We start from the raw sequence: 9,670 nt of genomic DNA, 5'->3' as shown, positions 1-9,670 counted from the left end.
ATGGAATCGACATTTAGGAAGCTGGAGAAACAGATGGATAGGTGGAAATGATGCTCCAGGAAGCAACTCTGAGCTTGCAGTGAAATCAGGAATTTGCGGCCCCAAGTCCTTCTGGACACAAGTAAGCATCTTGCCAATCCCTGCTTCCCATCCCCCAACCCCAGCAGAAAAGGGTGACTTATTCTTGGAGGAAACACCTGTCAAAGCAGGAGACGAAAGAGACACAGGTTTAATCCCTGGGTTGGGAAGATACCCTGGAAGAGACCATGGTGACCCATTCCAGCGTTCTTGTCTGGAGAATCCCATGGACAAACAGCTTAGCAGGCTACAGTCATACAGTCACACAGAGTCAGACATGACTGAAGCCACTTAGCACACATGCATGCATTCTTGGAGGAAGGATTTGGAGAGTCCCATCCTGCCAAGGATGGCAGGGCCCAACAGCAAACAAGGGATCCATGCAGACAGACCAGCCGTCCTCTGACTCAGCTCCTGGAACCTGGCAGCCACCAGACTTCTCTCTTTTCCCGGGAAGAGTGAAGAGGTCAGGAGGAAAGATCTAAAGATGCTGACTTGAAGGTTCTACATGCAAATGGCTCAGCATATTATCCACCGTGAAGGTCACCAAGCTTCCAATTAGCTTTTTAGTCCCTAGTCTTACAATGAGCAGAACTTTCAATGATTACTGAGGAAAACCGCATACATGAGAAAGACCAAAAAATATCAGCCAACCAACCAACCAACCACAGCAAAACAGAAAACATCAGTGAGAGGGAAATATCCAAAACTAAAAGGAAGCAATCATTCTTTTCAAAAGAAGAGGGCCAGAACAAGAAGCAAACACAGGATGCTTGCTGTTTAGCAAGAGCATTCAGAGAACAAAACATGGTTTGGGGAAATAAAAATACAATAGAAACAAAAAACTCAATAAAATGTTTGGAAGATAAGCTGAAGAAATCTTCCAGAAAATAGAGTTTAAAGAGAAAAAAAAAAAAAAAAAACAGTAAAGATAAGAAGTCTTATATGGGGATTTACCTGGTGGTCCAGTGATTAAGATGCCAAGCTTCCAATGCAGGGGATGTGGTTTTTCGATTCTTAGTTGGGGAACCAAGATTCCACAGGCCCCACAGTGTGGAAAAAATATAAAAAACTAAACAAACAAACAAATATGATTCATTCGTAAGAAGCCCTATACTATGTCAAAGACTGAAAAACAGAAATTCCAGGAAAAGACAACAAAGAAAGCAGAGGGAAGGAAATTATAAACAAAGTAACACAAGGAAACTTCCCAGAAGAGAATGCAAGTTTATTGATTGAAAATGTCACCCAAGTGCCCAGAACAAGAGATGAAAATAGAACTTTACACATGTTATTTCAACACAGTAGAGAGAAAAACTATGTTCTACAAATTGTGAGGTACAGAGAGGGAAGCAGAGGGAAAAATCACATACAAGAGATCAGATATAAATGATCCCGGAGCTCTCAAAGCAACACTGGAAACTAGAAGCCAGACTCCAGTGAGTGCCATATTGGAATATTCACATCCTCAGGTGTAGAACTCTTCCACACTGATCAAACCAGTCAATCCTACAGGATAGCAACCCCGAGTATTCATTGGAAGGACCCATGCTGAAGCTCGGATACTTTGGCCACCTGACGTGAAGAGCTGACTCAGTGGGAAAGACCAGATGCTGGAAAGACTGAAGGCAGAAGGGGTGACAGAGGATGAAGAGGATGGTTGGAGAGCATCACTGACTCATGTGTGCACGTGAACTGGAGCAAACTTCAGGAGACAGTGGAGGACAGAGCAGCCTGGTGTGCTGCAGTCCAGGGGTCACTAAGAGCTGGACACAACTTAGCAACTCAACAGCAACATAGGACTCGGCTGAAAGGATGGGATGTGATGTGTGGCGAGGCATTCGAGGCATCGCAGAGTCTACCTGGCTCTCTTCTGGACCACTTGTTCAGGGGGAAGTCAGCCATCATGAGTGAGAAGTCTCTATGGAGAAGTCCACTTCAAGAGGAAATGGGTTCTCCTGATAACCACCTCTGTAATTTGCTAGTCCCGTGACTGAATCATCTTGGCAGCTGACCCTCCAGCAATAGCGACAGTTTTACTACAGCCTCATGAATGACCCTAAACTGAACCAACCAGCTAAGTCACTCCTAAATTCCTGGCCCACAAGAGACATGCTTACTGTTCCTCTTTCAACCTACTGATTGTTTCCATGTGCTACATTTCGGGCTAATTTTAAATGCTGCAATGATAATAATAATCGAAAACAGCAAATCTCAAAATGTTGAAGGAAGATCATTGCCAACATATTTCTATACTCATCTAAATTCTGAACCCATCGGTTAAGCATGAAGATGGATAAAGACTTTCATGCCTGTCAGATTTTTTAAAACTTTCATCTCTTGTCCCCTTTCTCAGAAAACATCTCAAGGATGTGCTCCACCAAAACGACGGAGTAAAACAAGAAACAGAAAGATACGAGCTCAGAGAATCAAGAGTGGAATTCCATCTGGGTAGTCAGGAGACAGGGAGAAGGCAATGGCACCCCACTCCAGTACTCTTGCCTGGAAAATCCCATGGACGGAGGAGCCTGGTGGGCTGCAGTCCATGGGGTCGCTAAGAGTCGGACACGACTGAGCGACTTCACTTTCACTTCTCACTTTCATGCATTGGAGAAGGAAATGGCAACCCACTCCAGTGTTCTTGCCTGGAGAATCCCAGGGACGGGGGAGCCTGGTGGGCTGCCCTCTATGGGGTCGCACAGAGTTGGACACAACTGAAGCAACTTAGCAGCAGCAGCAGCAGCAGCAGTCAGGAGACAAAGAACAGACTTGTCAGAAAGATGAAAATGATAAAATACCTGTAGAGCCTAAAGATTCTTTAAAAAGCTTTTTTCCAGTAGTTATTTTTCCTAAACAAATGTGAAAATTAAGCAAATGGAAAAAGCCTCCAGAGAAAGCAAGAAGCTATGCCAGAGATAAGAAGGTATCGTTTTTTGTTTTTGTTTTTGTTTTCCTGAGTCTCAGCTGCAAATGTTATTTGCAGGGTTGTAATGGTGCAAACACTGAAGGTGGAGCCAACTGACTCTCATTTAATTGTTGAGAGTGTGGTGGGGGCAGGGAAGCAGAGAGCTACATCTTCACCTTCCCAAATGGGAAATCGACAGATTGTGACTAAAACTCACAACAAGCATACTGTTTAGAGTCAAGATGGTAAATACCAAAATAATCAACAGAAGAGGTGAATGCGGCAGCCTTGGGAGAGAAGAGTGGGTACAAAGAGGGGCTATTTTTCTCCTAACAACTCAGGTGGGAACTACTGGAATCCTTAAAGTGGGGGCAGGGCTGATTTTAATACCTGAACTTCAGGATTCTAGATAGGATTCTTATTCTATTCTCCAAGTCAGAGACTAGACTTGTTCACGGACCTCTTCTGAATTTTGGGGACTTGAGAAGACTTGACTCCCCTCCACCAAACACTGGCTTCTGCAGATGAGTCTGTGTCCACATCACATCCACCCAGCTGTGGGGTCAGTGCTTTTTCTCAAGGCCCATCTCTGTGAGGTGGGTGCAGACTTCACCTACATTTGAGGAAGTGGAGGGATTTACACTGCAGACACCTTCTACTTCCAGGTCAGGTTGTTTTTTTTGTTTGTTTGTTTTGAATCTTCCCAGAGCAGGGATCAAACCCATGTCCCCTGCCTTGGCAGGTGGATTCTAACCACTGGATGACCAGGGCAGTCCCAGGTCAGGCATTCTTGCTACTATTTCTGCAATCTGGGCCCTTTCTTCTTCCCCTGCTCTGAGAAGGAATTCTGATCTCCACCAGCTCAGTGAGAACCATCTGACATGTGCTCTTTGAGAAACCTTGTAACCATGGAGGACCATGCTCCCATTTTACAGACAGGATAACTGAGTCAGGAGTTGTGAGTATCTAAGTCACAGATTTCCCTGGTGGTTCAGACAGTAAAGAATCTGCCGGCAATGTGGGAGACTGGGGTTTGATCCCTGCATTGGGATGATCCACTGGAGGATACTTGGCGACCTACTCCAGCGTTCTTGTCTGGAGAATCCCATGGACAAAGGAGCTTAATAGGCTACAGTCATAGGGTCACATAGAGTCAGACAAGACTGCAGTGACTTGGCACACATGCATGCATTCTTGGAGGAAGGATTTGGAGAGTCCCAGATCATACCGAGAATGGCAGGGCTCAACTGCAAACAAGGGCTCTACGCAGATAGACCAGCCTTCCTTGGACTCAGCTCCTGGAATCTGGCAGCCACCAGGCTTCTCTCTTTTCCCCAGAAAGAGTGAAGAGGTCAGGAGGAAAGATCTAGAGATGCTGACTTAAAGGTTCTACACGAAAATGGCTCAGCATGTTATCCACCATGAAGGTCACCAATAGTCCCTGTCATGTGCTCAGAGCTTCCAGTTAGCTTTTTAGTCCCCAGTCTTACATATGAGCAGAACTTTCAATGATTACTGAGGAATACTTTATACATGAGAAAGACCAAAAAAATATCAACCAACCCACCAACCATAGCAAAAAGAAAACATCAGTGAGAGGGAAATGTCCAAAACTAAAAGGAAGCAATCATTATTTTCAAAGGAAGAGGGCCAGAACAAGAAGCAAGCACAGGTTTCTCAAAGAGCACATGTCAGATGGTTCTCACTGAGCTGGTGGAAATCAGAATTCCTTCTCAGGGCAGGGGAAGAAGAGGAAAGGGCCCAGATTGCAGAAATAGCAGCAAGCACGTGTTTAAAAAGAGCATTCAGAGAACAAAACATGGTTTGGGAAAATAAAAACACAATAGAAAAAAAGAGAAACTCAATAAAATGTTTGGAAGATAAGCCGAAGAAATCTTCCAGAAAATAGAGTTTAAAAATAAATGAAAAAAACCAGTAAAGATTAGAAGTCTTATATGGGGATTTACCTGGTGGTCCAGTGGTTAAGATTCTAAGCTTCCAATGCAGGGGATGCGGTTTTTCGATTTCTAGTTGGGGAAGCAAGATTCCACAGGCCCCATAGTGTGGCAAAAATATAAAAAATTAAACAAACAAACAATTCATTCCTAAGAAGTCCTATACAGTATGTCAAGACTGAAAAACAGATATTCCAGGAAAAGACAACAAAGAAAGCAGAGGAAAGGAAATTATAAACAAAGTAACACAAGGAAACTTCCTGGAAGAGAAGGCAAGTTTATTGATTGAAAATGTCACCCAAGTGCCCAGAATAAGACATGAAAATAGAACTTTATACATGTTATTTCAAAACAGTAGAGAGAAAAATCATGTTCTACAAATTGCGTGATACAGAGAGGGAAGCAGAGGGAAACATCACATACAAAGGGTCAGGATATAAATGATCCCAGAGCTCTCAAAGCAACACTGGAAACTAGAAGCCAGACTCCAGTGAGTGTCATATTGGGATATTCACATCCTCATGTATAGAACTTTTCCACATTGATCAAACCAGTAAATCCTAAAGGATATCAATCCTGAATAGTCATTGGAAGGAAAAATGCTGAAGGTCTGATACTTTGGCCACCTGATGTGAAGAGCTGACTCAATGGAAAAGACCGGATGCTGGGAAAGATTGAAGGCCAAAGGAGGAAGGGGTGACAGAGGATGAAGAGGATGCTTAGATAGCATCACTGACTCATGTATGGACATGAATTGGAGCAAACTTCAGTAGCGGAGATAGCGGAGGACCGAGGAGCCTGGTGTGCTGCAGTCCAAGGTATCACTGAGTTGAACACAACTTAGCAACTGAAGAGCAACACAGGACACGGCTGAAAGGATGGTATGTTATATGTGCTGAGGCGTTTGAGGCATCCCAGCATCCACCTGGCTCTCTTCTGGATCACTTGTACAGGGGGAAGTCAGCCACCATGAATAAGAACAGTCTCTACGGAGAGGTTGACTTGGGGAGGAAATGGGTGCTCCTGATAACCACCTCCGTAATTTGCTAGTCCTGTGACTTCATCATCTTGGCAGCTGACCCTCCAGCAATAGAGACAGCTTTACTGCAGCCTCATGAGTGACCCTAAACTGAACCAACCAGCTAAGTCATCTTAAATTCCAGGCCCACAAAAGACATGCTTATTGTTACTCTTTCAAGCTACTTATTGTTTCCACCTGCTGCATTTCGGGCTAATTTTAAATGCTGCAATAGACAATAAGAATGGAAAACAGCAAATCTCAAAATGTTGAAGGAAGATCATTGCCTACATATTTCTATACTCATCTAAATTCTGTACCCATTAGTTAAGCATGAGATGTAATAAAGGGTTTCATACATTTCATTTTTTTTAAACTTTCAACTCTTGTCCCCTTTCTCAGAAAGTATCTCAGGGATGTGCTCCACCAAAACAAGGGAGTAAACCAAGAAACAGAAAGATATGGTGTCTGAGAGTCAAGAGTGGAATTCCATCTGGGTGTTCAGGAGACACAGAACAGACTTGTCAGAAAGATGGAATTGATAAAACACCTGTAGAACCTAAAGATTCTTTAAAAGGTTGTTTTTTTTCAGTAGTTATTTTTCCTAAATGAATGTGAAAATTATCAAACGGAAAAAGCCTCCAGGGAAAGCAAGAAGCTATGCCAGAGATAGAAGATATCGTTTGTTTTTTTTTCCCCTGAGTCTCAGCTGCAAATGTTATTTGCATGGTTGTAATGGTGCAAACACTGAGTCGGAGCCAACTGAGCCTGTCATTTAATTGTTGAGAGTGTGATGGGAGCAGGGAAGCAGAGAGCTACATCTTCGCCTTCCCAAATGGGAAATCGACAGATTGTGACTAAAACTGACAACAAGCATACTGTTTAGAGTCAAGATGGTAAATACCAAAATAATCAACAGAAGAGGTGAATTCGGCTGCCTCTGGAGAGAAGAGTGAGTATGCTGTTGCTCTGCTAAGTTGCTTCAGTCGTGTCCGACTCTGTGCTACCCCAAAGACGGCAGCCCACCAGGCTCCTCTGTCCCTGGGATTCTCCAGGCAAGAACACTGGAGTGGGTTGCCATTGCCTTCTCCAATGATGAAAGTGAAAAGTGAAAGTGAAGTGGCTCAGTCGTGTCCAACTCTTCATGACCCCATGGACTGTAGCCTACCAGGCTTCTCCGTCCATGGGATTTTCCAGGCTAGAGTACTGGAGTGAGTTGCCATTGCCTTCTCCAGAGTGGGGCTATTTTTCTCCTAACAACTCAGGTGGGAACTACTGGAATCCTTAAAGTGGGGGCAGGGCTGATTTTAATACCTGAACTTCAGGATTCTAGATAGGATTCTTATTCTATTTTCCATGTCAGAGATTAGACTTGTTCATGGCCCTCTTCCTGATTTGGGGGACTTGAGAGGACTTAACTCACGTCTCCACCAAACACTGGCTTCTGCAGTTGAGTCTGTGTCCACATCACATCCACCCAGCTGTGGGGTCAGTGCTTTTCCTCAAGGCCCATCTCTGTGAGGTGGGTGCAGACTTCACCTACATTTGAGGAAGTGGAGGGATTTACACTGCAGACACTTTCTACTTCCAGGTCAGGTTTTTTTTTTTAATTATGTTTTGAATCTTCCCAGAGCAGGGATCAAACCCATGTCCCCTGCCTTGGCAGGTGGATTCTAACCACTGGATGACCAGGGCAGTCCCAGGTCAGGCATTCTTGCTGCTATTTCTGCAATCTGGGCCCTTTCTTCTTCTTCCCCTGCTCTGAGAAGGAATTCTGATTTCCACCAGCTCAGTGAGAACCATCTGACATGTGCTCCTTGATGAAGCCTTGTAACCATTGAGGACCATGCTCCCATTTTACAGACAGGATAACTGAGTCAGGAGTTGTGAGTATCTAAGTCACAGATTTCCCTGGTGGCACAGACAGAAAAGAATCTGCCCACAATGCAGGAGACTGGGGTTTGGGATGATCCACTAGAGGATACTTGGTGACCTACTCCAGCGTTCTTGTCTGGAGAATCCCATGGACAAAGAACTTAGCAGGCTACAGTCATAGGGTCACACAGAGTTGGACATGACTGCAGTGACTTGGCACACATGCATGCATTCTTGGAGGAAGGATTTGGAGAGTCCCAGGTCCTGCCAAGGATGGCAGGGCTCAACTGCAAACAAGGCCTCTATGCAGACAGACCAGCCTTCCTCGGGGTCAGCTCCGAGAATCTGACAGCCCCCAAGCTGCTCTGTTTTTCCCAAGAAGAGTGAAGAGGTCAGGAAGAAAGATCTAGAGATGCTGACTTGAAGGTTCTACAAGCAAATGGCTCAGCATGTCATCCACCATGAAGGTCACCAATAGTCCCTGTCATGCGCTCAGAGCTTCCAATTAGCTTTTTAGTCCCCAGTCTTACATATGAGCAGAACTTTCAATGACTGCTGAGGAATAGCTCATACATTAGAAAGACCAAAAAATACAACCAACCAACCAACAACAGTAAAACAGAAAGCATCAGTGAGTGGGATATGTCCAAACTAAAAGGGAGCAATCATTATTTTCAAAGGAAGAGGGAGAGAACAAGAGGCAAGCACAGGATGCTGTTTAAAAGAGCATTCAGATAACAAAACATGGTTTGTGGAAATAAAAATATTATAGAAAAAAAGAAAAACTCAATAAAATGTTTGGAAGATAAGCTGAAGAAATCTTCCAGAAAATGGAGTTTAAAAAATAATGGAAAAAAAAAAAAAACAACCAGTAAAGAGTCTCATATGGGGATTTTACTGGTGGTCCAATGGTTAAGACTCTGAGCTTCCAATGTAGGGGATGTGGTTTTTCAATTCCTAGTTGGGGAACCAAGATTCCACATGCCGCACTCTGTGGCCAAAAAATAAAAAGCTAAACAAACAAAAATCATTGTTAAGAAGTCCTATATAGTATGTCAAAGACTGAAAAACAGAAATTCCAGGAAAAGACAACAAAGAAAGCAGAGGGAAGGAAATTATAAACAAAATAATATAAGGAAATTTCCCAGAAGAGAATGCAAGTTTATTGATTGAAAATATCACCCAAGTGCCTGGAACAACACATGAAAATAGAACTTTACACATGTTATTTCAACACAGTAGAGAGAAAAATCATGTTCTACAAATTGTGAGGTACAGAGAGGGAAGCAGAGGGAAAAATCACATACAAGAGATCAGATATAAATGATCCCGGAGCTCTCAAAGCAACACTGGAAACTAGAAGCCAGACTCCAGTGAGTGCCATATTGGAATATTCACATCCTCAGGTGTAGAACTCTTCCACACTGATCAAACCAGTCAATCCTACAGGATAGCAACCCCGAGTATTCATTGGAAGGACCCATGCTGAAGCTCGGATACTTTGGCCACCTGACGTGAAGAGCTGACTCAGTGGGAAAGACCAGATGCTGGAAAGACTGAAGGCAGAAGGGGTGACAGAGGATGAAGAGGATGGTTGGAGAGCATCACTGACTCATGTGTGCACGTGAACTGGAGCAAACTTCAGGAGACAGTGGAGGACAGAGCAGCCTGGTGTGCTGCAGTCCAGGGGTCACTAAGAGCTGGACACAACTTAGCAACTCAACAGCAACATAGGACTCGGCTGAAAGGATGGGATGTGATGTGTGGCGAGGCATTCGAGGCATCGCAGAGTCTACCTGGCTCTCTTCTGGACCACTTGTTCAGGGGGAAGTCAGCCAT

Source organism: Bos javanicus, chromosome 16 (genome assembly GCF_032452875.1).
Source record: "Bos javanicus breed banteng chromosome 16, ARS-OSU_banteng_1.0, whole genome shotgun sequence".
Taxonomy (NCBI): Eukaryota; Metazoa; Chordata; class Mammalia; order Artiodactyla; family Bovidae; genus Bos; species Bos javanicus.
This window is presented reverse-complemented; position numbering follows the sequence as displayed.